The sequence below is a fragment of the Toxotes jaculatrix genome, chromosome 15 (assembly GCF_017976425.1).
Source record: "Toxotes jaculatrix isolate fToxJac2 chromosome 15, fToxJac2.pri, whole genome shotgun sequence".
NCBI classification, from domain to species: Eukaryota; Metazoa; Chordata; class Actinopteri; family Toxotidae; genus Toxotes; species Toxotes jaculatrix.
The window spans coordinates 16,987,169-16,998,489 of NC_054408.1; positions in this window are offsets into that span (position 1 = coordinate 16,987,169).

Sequence of the window (11,321 nt, forward strand, 5' to 3'; positions counted from 1 at the left end):
ATAGTAAGGCGTTTTTTTCGGCCAAAAAAAGTCAAATTTTTTTTTGACCTCAAAATGTCATAAAAAAACGTCATAGTATAGTAAGGCGTCAAAATCGGCCAAAAAAAGTCAAAAAATTTTTTGACCTCAAAATGTCATAAAAAACGTCATAGTATAGTAAGGCGTTTTTTTCGGCCAAAAAAAGTCAAAAAATTTTTTTGACCTCAAAATGTCATAAAAAACATCATAGTATAGTAAGGCGATTTTTTCGGCCAAAAAAAGTCAACTTTTTTTTGGATCTCAAAATGTCATAAAAAACGTCATAGTACAGTAAGGCATCAAAATCGGCCAAAAAAAGTCAAAATTTTTTTTGACCTCAAAATGTCATAAAAAAACGTCATAGTATAGTAAGGCGTCAAAATCGGCCAAAAAAAGTCAACATTTTTTTTGACCTCAAAATGTCATAAAAAATGTAATAGTATAGTAAGGCGTCAAAATCGGGCAAAAAAAGTCAAAATTTTTTTTGACCTCAAAATGTCATAAAAAACGTCATAGTATAGTAAGGCGTTTTTTTCGGCCAAAAAAAGTCAAAAATTTTTTTGACCTCAAAATGTCATAAAAAAACGTCATAGTATAGTAAGGCGTTTTTTTCGAGCAAAAAAAGTCCAAATTTTTTTTGACCTCAAAATGTCATAAAAAACGTCATAGTATAGTAAGGCGTCAAAATCGGCCAAAAAAAGTCCAAATTTTTTTTGACCTCAAAATGTCATAAAAAACGTCATAGTATAGTAAGGCGTCAAAATCGGCCAAAAAAAGTCAAAAATTTTTTTGACCTCAAAATGTCATAAAAAACGTCATAGTATAGTAAGGCGTCAAAATCGGCCAAAAAAAGTCAAAATTTTTTTTGACCTCAAAATGTCATAAAAAACGTCATAGTATAGTAAGGCGTCAAAATCGGCCAAAAAAAAGTCCAAATTTTTTTTGACCTCAAAATGTCATAAAAAACGTCATAGTATAGTAAGGCGTTTTTTTCGGCCAAAAAAAGTCAAAAAATTTTTTGACCTCAAAATGTCATAAAAAACGTCATAGTATAGTATATCGTTTTTTTCGGGCAAAAAAAGTCAAAAAATTTTTTGACCTCAAAATGTCAAAAAACGTCATAAAAAACGTCATAGTATAGTAAGGCGTTTTTTTCGGCCAAAAAAAGTCAACTTTTTTTTGGATCTCAAAATGTCATAAAAAACGTCATAGTACAGTAAGGCATCAAAATCGGCCAAAAAAAGTCAAAAATTTTTTGACCTCAAAATGTCATAAAAAACGTCATAGTATAGTAAGGCGTTTTTTTCCGGCAAAAAAAGTCCAAATTTTTTTTGACCTCAAAATGTCATAAAAAACGTCATAGTATAGTAAGGCGTCAAAATCGGCCAAAAAAAGTCAAAATTTTTTTTGACCTCAAAATGTCATAAAAAACGTCATAGTATAGTAAGGCGTTTTTTTCGGGCAAAAAAAGTCCAAATTTTTTTTGACCTCAAAATGTCATAAAAAACGTCATAGTATAGTAAGGCGTCAAAATCGGCCAAAAAAAGTCCAAATTTTTTTTGACCTCAAAATGTCATAAAAAACGTCATAGTATAGTAAGGCGTCAAAATCGGCCAAAAAAAGTCAAAAATTTTTTTGACCTCAAAATGTCATAAAAAACGTCATAGTATAGTAAGGCGTTTTTTTCGGGCAAAAAAAGTCAAAAAATTTTTTGACCTCAAAATGTCATAAAAAAACGTCATAGTATAGTAAGGCGTTTTTTTCGAGCAAAAAAAGTCAAAATTTTTTTTGACCTCAAAATGTCATAAAAAACGTCATAGTATAGTAAGGCGTTTTTTTCGGGCAAAAAAAGTCCAAATTTTTTTTGACCTCAAAATGTCATAAAAAACGTCATAGTATAGTAAGGCGTCAAAATTGGCCAAAAAACGTCAACATTTTTTTTTACCTCAAAATGTCATAAAAAACATCATAGTATAGTAAGGCGATTTTTTCGGCCAAAAAAAGTCAAAATCTTTTTTGACCTCAAAATGTCATAAAAAACGTCATAGTATAGTAAGGTGTTTTTTTCGGCCAAAATAAGTCAAATTTTTTTTTGACCTCAAAATGTCATAAAAAACGTCATAGTATAGTAAGGCGTCAAAATCGGCCAAAAAAAAGTCCAAATTTTTTTTGACCTCAAAATGTCATAAAAAACGTCATAGTATAGTAAGGCGTTTTTTTCGGGCAAAAAAAGTCAAAAATTTTTTTGACCTCAAAATGTCATAAAAAATGTCATAGCATAGTATATCGTTTTTTTCGGGCAAAAAAAGTCAAAAAATTTTTTGACCTCAAAATGTCAAAAAACGTCATAAAAAACGTCATAGTATAGTAAGGCGTTTTTTTCGGCCAAAAAAAGTCAAAAAATTTTTTTGACCTCAAAATGTCACAAAAAACGTCATAGTATAGTATATCGTTTTTTTCGGGCAAAAAAAGTCAAAAAATTTTTTGACCTCAAAATGTCAAAAAACGTCATAAAAAACGTCATAGTATAGTAAGGCGTTTTTTTCGGCCAAAAAAAGTCAAAAAATTTTTTGACCTCAAAATGTCATAAAAAACGTCATAGTATAGTAGGACGTTTTTTTCGGGCAAAAAAAGTCAAAAATTTTTTTGACCTCAAAATGTCATAAAAAACGTCATAGTATAGTAAGGCGTCAAAATCGGCCAAAAAAAGTCAAAATTTTTTTTGACCTCAAAATGTCATAAAAAACGTCATAGTATAGTAAATCGTTTTTTTCGGGCAAAAAAAGTCAAAAAATTTTTTGACCTCAAAATGTCAAAAAACGTCATAAAAAACGTCATAATATAGTAAGGCGTTTTTTTCGGCCAAAAAAAGTCAAAAAATTTTTTGACCTCAAAATGTCATAAAAAACGTCATAGTATAATAGGACGTTTTTTTCGGCCAAAAAAAGTCAAAAAATTTTTTGACCTCAAAATGTCATAAAAAACGTCATAGTATAGTATATCGTTTTTTTCGGGCAAAAAAAGTCAAAAAATTTTTTGACCTCTAAATGTCAAAAAACGTCATAAAAAACGTCATAGTATAGTAAGGCGTTTTTTTCGGCCAAAAAAAGTCAAAATTTTTTTTGACCTCAAAATGTCATAAAAAACGTCATAGTATAGTAAGGCGTCAAAATCGGGCAAAAAAAGTCAAAAATTTTTTTGACCTCAAAATGTCATAAAAAACGTCATAGTATAGTAAGGCGTTTTTTTCGAGCAAAAAAAGTCAATTTTTTTTGATCTCAAAATGTCATAAAAAACGTCATAGTATAGTAAGGCGTCAAAATCGGCCAAAAAAAGTCAAAAAATTTTTTGACCTCAAAATGTCATAAAAAACGTCATAGTATAGTAAGGCTATTTTTTCGGCCAAAAAAAGTCAAAAAATTTTTTTGACCTCAAAATGTCATAAAAAACATCATAGTATAGTAAGGCGATTTTTTCGGCCAAAAAAAGTCAAAATCTTTTTTGACCTCAAAATGTCATAAAAAACGTCATAGTATAGTAAGGTGTTTTTTTCGGCCAAAAAAAGTCAAAAATTTTTTTGACCTCAAAATGTCATAAAAAACATCATAGTATAGTAAGGCGATTTTTTCGGCCAAAAAAAGTCAAAATCTTTTTTGACCTCAAAATGTCATAAAAAACATCATAGTATAGTAAGGTGTTTTTTTCGGCCAAAAAAAGTCAAATTTTTTTTTGACCTCAAAATGTCATAAAAAACGTCATAGTATAGTAAGGCGTCAAAATCGGCCAAAAAAAGTCAAAATTTTTTTTGACCTCAAAATGTCATAAAAAACGTCATGGTATAGTAAGGCGTCAAAATCGGCCAAAAAAAGTCAAAAATTTTTTTGACCTCAAAATGTCATAAAAAACGTCATAGTATAGTAAGGCGTCAAAATCGGCCAAAAAAAGTCAAAATTTTTTTTGACCTCAAAATGTCATAAAAAACGTCATAGTATAGTAAGGCGTCAAAATCGGCCAAAAAAAGTCAAAAAATTTTTTGACCTCAAAATGTCATAAAAAACGTCATAGTATAGTATATCGTTTTTTTCGGGCAAAAAAAGTCAAAAAATTTTTTGACCTCAAAATGTCAAAAAACGTCATAAAAAACGTCATAGTATAGTAAGGCGTTTTTTTCGGCCAAAAAAAGTCAAATTTTTTTTTGATCTCAAAATGTCATAAAAAACGTCATAGTACAGTAAGGCATCAAAATCGGCCAAAAAAAGTCAAAATTTTTTTGATCTCAAAATGTCATAAAAAACGTCATAGTATAGTAAGGCGTCAAAATCGGCCAAAAAAAGTCCAAATTTTTTTTGACCTCAAAATGTCATAAAAAACGTCATAGTATAGTAAGGCCTTTTTTTCGGCCAAAAAAAGTCAAAATTTTTTTTGACCTCAAAATGTCATAAAAAACGTCATAGTATAGTAAGGCGTTTTTTTCGGGCAAAAAAAGTCAAAAATTTTTTTGACCTCAAAATGTCATAAAAAACGTCATAGTATAGTAAGGCGTCAAAATCGGCCAAAAAAAGTCAAAATTTTTTTTGACCTCAAAATGTCATAAAAAACGTCATAGTATAGTAAGGCGTCAAAATCGGGCAAAAAAAGTCAAAAATTTTTTTGACCTCAAAATGTCATAAAAAACGTCATAGTATAGTAAGGCGTTTTTTTCGAGCAAAAAAAGTCAAATTTTTTTTGATCTCAAAATGTCATAAAAAACGTCATAGTATAGTAAGGCGTCAAAATCGGCCAAAAAAAGTCAAAAAATTTTTTGACCTCAAAATGTCATAAAAAACGTCATAGTATAGTAAGGCGTTTTTTTCGGCCAAAAAAAGTCAAAAAATTTTTTTGACCTCAAAATGTCATAAAAAACATCATAGTATAGTAAGGCGATTTTTTCGGCCAAAAAAAGTCAAAATCTTTTTTGACCTCAAAATGTCATAAAAAACGTCATAGTATAGTAAGGCGTCAAAATCGGCCAAAAAAAGTCAAAAAATTTTTTGACCTCAAAATGTCATAAAAAACGTCATAGTATAGTAAGGCGTCAAAATCGGCCAAAAAAAGTCAAAAAATTTTTTGACCTCAAAATGTCATAAAAAACGTCATAGTATAGTATATCGTTTTTTTCGGGCAAAAAAAGTCAAAAAATTTTTTGACCTCAAAATGTCAAAAAACGTCATAAAAAACGTCATAGTATAGTAAGGCGTTTTTTTCGGGCAAAAAAAGTCAAAAATTTTTTTGACCTCAAAATGTCATAAAAAACGTCATAGTATAGTAAGGCGTCAAAATCGGCCAAAAAAAGTCAAAATTTTTTTTGACCTCAAAATGTCATAAAAAACGTCATAGTATAGTAAGGCGTCAAAATCGGGCAAAAAAAGTCAAAAATTTTTTTGACCTCAAAATGTCATAAAAAACGTCATAGTATAGTAAGGCGTTTTTTTCGAGCAAAAAAAGTCAAATTTTTTTTGATCTCAAAATGTCATAAAAAACGTCATAGTATAGTAAGGCGTCAAAATCGGCCAAAAAAAGTCAAAAAATTTTTTGACCTCAAAATGTCATAAAAAACGTCATAGTATAGTAAGGCGTTTTTTTCGGCCAAAAAAAGTCAAAAAATTTTTTTGACCTCAAAATGTCATAAAAAACATCATAGTATAGTAAGGCGATTTTTTCGGCCAAAAAAAGTCAAAATCTTTTTTGACCTCAAAATGTCATAAAAAACGTCATAGTATAGTAAGGCGTCAAAATCGGCCAAAAAAAGTCAAAAAATTTTTTGACCTCAAAATGTCATAAAAAACGTCATAGTATAGTAAGGCGTCAAAATCGGCCAAAAAAAGTCAAAAAATTTTTTGACCTCAAAATGTCATAAAAAACGTCATAGTATAGTATATCGTTTTTTTCGGGCAAAAAAAGTCAAAAAATTTTTTGACCTCAAAATGTCAAAAAACGTCATAAAAAACGTCATAGTATAGTAAGGCGTTTTTTTCGAGCAAAAAAAGTCAAATTTTTTTTGATCTCAAAATGTCATAAAAAACGTCATAGTATAGTAAGGCGTCAAAATCGGCCAAAAAAAGTCAAAAAATTTTTTGACCTCAAAATGTCATAAAAAACGTCATAGTATAGTAAGGCTATTTTTTCGGCCAAAAAAAGTCAAAAAATTTTTTTGACCTCAAAATGTCATAAAAAACATCATAGTATAGTAAGGCGATTTTTTCGGCCAAAAAAAGTCAAAATCTTTTTTGACCTCAAAATGTCATAAAAAACGTCATAGTATAGTAAGGTGTTTTTTTCGGCCAAAAAAAGTCAAAAATTTTTTTGACCTCAAAATGTCATAAAAAACATCATAGTATAGTAAGGCGATTTTTTCGGCCAAAAAAAGTCAAAATCTTTTTTGACCTCAAAATGTCATAAAAAACATCATAGTATAGTAAGGTGTTTTTTTCGGCCAAAAAAAGTCAAATTTTTTTTTGACCTCAAAATGTCATAAAAAACGTCATAGTATAGTAAGGCGTCAAAATCGGCCAAAAAAAGTCAAAATTTTTTTTGACCTCAAAATGTCATAAAAAACGTCATGGTATAGTAAGGCGTCAAAATCGGCCAAAAAAAGTCAAAAATTTTTTTGACCTCAAAATGTCATAAAAAACGTCATAGTATAGTAAGGCGTCAAAATCGGCCAAAAAAAGTCAAAATTTTTTTTGACCTCAAAATGTCATAAAAAACGTCATAGTATAGTAAGGCGTCAAAATCGGCCAAAAAAAGTCAAAAAATTTTTTGACCTCAAAATGTCATAAAAAACGTCATAGTATAGTATATCGTTTTTTTCGGGCAAAAAAAGTCAAAAAATTTTTTGACCTCAAAATGTCAAAAAACGTCATAAAAAACGTCATAGTATAGTAAGGCGTTTTTTTCGGCCAAAAAAAGTCAAATTTTTTTTTGATCTCAAAATGTCATAAAAAACGTCATAGTACAGTAAGGCATCAAAATCGGCCAAAAAAAGTCAAAATTTTTTTGATCTCAAAATGTCATAAAAAACGTCATAGTATAGTAAGGCGTCAAAATCGGCCAAAAAAAGTCCAAATTTTTTTTGACCTCAAAATGTCATAAAAAACGTCATAGTATAGTAAGGCCTTTTTTTCGGCCAAAAAAAGTCAAAATTTTTTTTGACCTCAAAATGTCATAAAAAACGTCATAGTATAGTAAGGCGTTTTTTTCGGGCAAAAAAAGTCAAAAATTTTTTTGACCTCAAAATGTCATAAAAAACGTCATAGTATAGTAAGGCGTCAAAATCGGCCAAAAAAAGTCAAAATTTTTTTTGACCTCAAAATGTCATAAAAAACGTCATAGTATAGTAAGGCGTCAAAATCGGGCAAAAAAAGTCAAAAATTTTTTTGACCTCAAAATGTCATAAAAAACGTCATAGTATAGTAAGGCGTTTTTTTCGAGCAAAAAAAGTCAAATTTTTTTTGATCTCAAAATGTCATAAAAAACGTCATAGTATAGTAAGGCGTCAAAATCGGCCAAAAAAAGTCAAAAAATTTTTTGACCTCAAAATGTCATAAAAAACGTCATAGTATAGTAAGGCGTTTTTTTCGGCCAAAAAAAGTCAAAAAATTTTTTTGACCTCAAAATGTCATAAAAAACATCATAGTATAGTAAGGCGATTTTTTCGGCCAAAAAAAGTCAAAATCTTTTTTGACCTCAAAATGTCATAAAAAACGTCATAGTATAGTAAGGCGTCAAAATCGGCCAAAAAAAGTCAAAAAATTTTTTGACCTCAAAATGTCATAAAAAACGTCATAGTATAGTAAGGCGTCAAAATCGGCCAAAAAAAGTCAAAAAATTTTTTGACCTCAAAATGTCATAAAAAACGTCATAGTATAGTATATCGTTTTTTTCGGGCAAAAAAAGTCAAAAAATTTTTTGACCTCAAAATGTCAAAAAACGTCATAAAAAACGTCATAGTATAGTAAGGCGTTTTTTTCGGCCAAAAAAAGTCAAAAATTTTTTTGACCTCAAAATGTCATAAAAAACGTCATAGTATAGTAAGGCGTCAAAATCGGCCAAAAAAAGTCAAAATTTTTTTTGACCTCAAAATGTCATAAAAAACGTCATAGTATAGTAAGGCGTCAAAATCGGGCAAAAAAAGTCAAAAATTTTTTTGACCTCAAAATGTCATAAAAAACGTCATAGTATAGTAAGGCGTTTTTTTCGAGCAAAAAAAGTCAAATTTTTTTTGATCTCAAAATGTCATAAAAAACGTCATAGTATAGTAAGGCGTCAAAATCGGCCAAAAAAAGTCAAAAAATTTTTTGACCTCAAAATGTCATAAAAAACGTCATAGTATAGTAAGGCGTTTTTTTCGGCCAAAAAAAGTCAAAAATTTTTTTGACCTCAAAATGTCATAAAAAAACGTCATAGTATAGTAAGGCGTTTTTTTCGAGCAAAAAAAGTCCAAATTTTTTTTGACCTCAAAATGTCATAAAAAACGTCATAGTATAGTAAGGCGTCAAAATCGGCCAAAAAAAGTCCAAATTTTTTTTGACCTCAAAATGTCATAAAAAACGTCATAGTATAGTAAGGCGTCAAAATCGGCCAAAAAAAGTCAAAAATTTTTTTGACCTCAAAATGTCATAAAAAACGTCATAGTATAGTAAGGCGTCAAAATCGGCCAAAAAAAGTCAAAATTTTTTTTGACCTCAAAATGTCATAAAAAACGTCATAGTATAGTAAGGCGTCAAAATCGGCCAAAAAAAAGTCCAAATTTTTTTTGACCTCAAAATGTCATAAAAAACGTCATAGTATAGTAAGGCGTTTTTTTCGGCCAAAAAAAGTCAAAAAATTTTTTGACCTCAAAATGTCATAAAAAACGTCATAGTATAGTATATCGTTTTTTTCGGGCAAAAAAAGTCAAAAAATTTTTTGACCTCAAAATGTCAAAAAACGTCATAAAAAACGTCATAGTATAGTAAGGCGTTTTTTTCGGCCAAAAAAAGTCAACTTTTTTTTGGATCTCAAAATGTCATAAAAAACGTCATAGTACAGTAAGGCATCAAAATCGGCCAAAAAAAGTCAAAAATTTTTTGACCTCAAAATGTCATAAAAAACGTCATAGTATAGTAAGGCGTTTTTTTCCGGCAAAAAAAGTCCAAATTTTTTTTGACCTCAAAATGTCATAAAAAACGTCATAGTATAGTAAGGCGTCAAAATCGGCCAAAAAAAGTCAAAATTTTTTTTGACCTCAAAATGTCATAAAAAACGTCATAGTATAGTAAGGCGTTTTTTTCGGGCAAAAAAAGTCCAAATTTTTTTTGACCTCAAAATGTCATAAAAAACGTCATAGTATAGTAAGGCGTCAAAATCGGCCAAAAAAAGTCAAAATTTTTTTTGACCTCAAAATGTCATAAAAAACGTCATAGTATAGTAAGGCGTCAAAATCGGCCAAAAAAAGTCAAAAATTTTTTTGACCTCAAAATGTCATAAAAAACGTCATAGTATAGTAAGGCGTTTTTTTCGGGCAAAAAAAGTCAAAAAATTTTTTGACCTCAAAATGTCATAAAAAAACGTCATAGTATAGTAAGGCGTTTTTTTCGAGCAAAAAAAGTCAAAATTTTTTTTGACCTCAAAATGTCATAAAAAACGTCATAGTATAGTAAGGCGTTTTTTTCGGGCAAAAAAAGTCCAAATTTTTTTTGACCTCAAAATGTCATAAAAAACGTCATAGTATAGTAAGGCGTTTTTTTCGGCCAAAAAAAGTCAAAAAATTTTTTTGACCTCAAAATGTCATAAAAAACATCATAGTATAGTAAGGCGATTTTTTCGGCCAAAAAAAGTCAAAATCTTTTTTGACCTCAAAATGTCATAAAAAACGTCATAGTATAGTAAGGTGTTTTTTTCGGCCAAAAAAAGTCAAAAATTTTTTTGACCTCAAAATGTCATAAAAAACATCATAGTATAGTAAGGCGATTTTTTCGGCCAAAAAAAGTCAAAATCTTTTTTGACCTCAAAATGTCATAAAAAACATCATAGTATAGTAAGGTGTTTTTTTCGGCCAAAAAAAGTCAAATTTTTTTTTGACCTCAAAATGTCATAAAAAACGTCATAGTATAGTATATCGTTTTTTTCGGCCAAAAAAAGTCAAAAAATTTTTTGACCTCAAAATGTCATAAAAAACGTCATAGTATAGTATATCGTTTTTTTCGGGCAAAAAAAGTCAAAAAATTTTTTGACCTCAAAATGTCAAAAAACGTCATAAAAAACGTCATAGTATAGTAAGGCGTTTTTTTCGGCCAAAAAAAGTCAAATTTTTTTTTGATCTCAAAATGTCATAAAAAACGTCATAGTACAGTAAGGCATCAAAATCGGCCAAAAAAAGTCAAAATTTTTTTGATCTCAAAATGTCATAAAAAACGTCATAGTATAGTAAGGCGTCAAAATCGGCCAAAAAAAGTCCAAATTTTTTTTGACCTCAAAATGTCATAAAAAACGTCATAGTATAGTAAGGCCTTTTTTTCGGCCAAAAAAAGTCAAAATTTTTTTTGACCTCAAAATGTCATAAAAAACGTCATAGTATAGTAAGGCGTTTTTTTCGGGCAAAAAAAGTCAAAAATTTTTTTGACCTCAAAATGTCATAAAAAACGTCATAGTATAGTAAGGCGTCAAAATCGGCCAAAAAAAGTCAAAATTTTTTTTGACCTCAAAATGTCATAAAAAACGTCATAGTATAGTAAGGCGTCAAAATCGGCCAAAAAAAGTCAAAAATTTTTTGACCTCAAAATGTCATAAAAAACGTCATAGTATAGTAAGGCGTCAAAATCGGCCAAAAAAAGTCAAAATTTTTTTTGACCTCAAAATGTCATAAAAAACGTCATAGTATAGTAAGGCGTCAAAATCGGCCAAAAAAAGTCAAAAAATTTTTTGACCTCAAAATGTCATAAAAAACGTCATAGTATAGTATATCGTTTTTTTCGGGCAAAAAAAGTCAAAAAATTTTTTGACCTCAAAATGTCAAAAAACGTCATAAAAAACGTCATAGTATAGTAAGGCGTTTTTTTCGGCCAAAAAAAGTCAAATTTTTTTTTGATCTCAAAATGTCATAAAAAAACGTCATAGTACAGTAAGGCATCAAAATCGGCCAAAAAAAGTCAAAATTTTTTTGATCTCAAAATGTCATAAAAAACGTCATAGTATAGTAAGGCGTCAAAATCGGCCAAAAAAAGTCCAAATTTTTTTTGACCTCAAAATGTCATAAAAAACGTCATAGTATAGTAAGGCCTTTT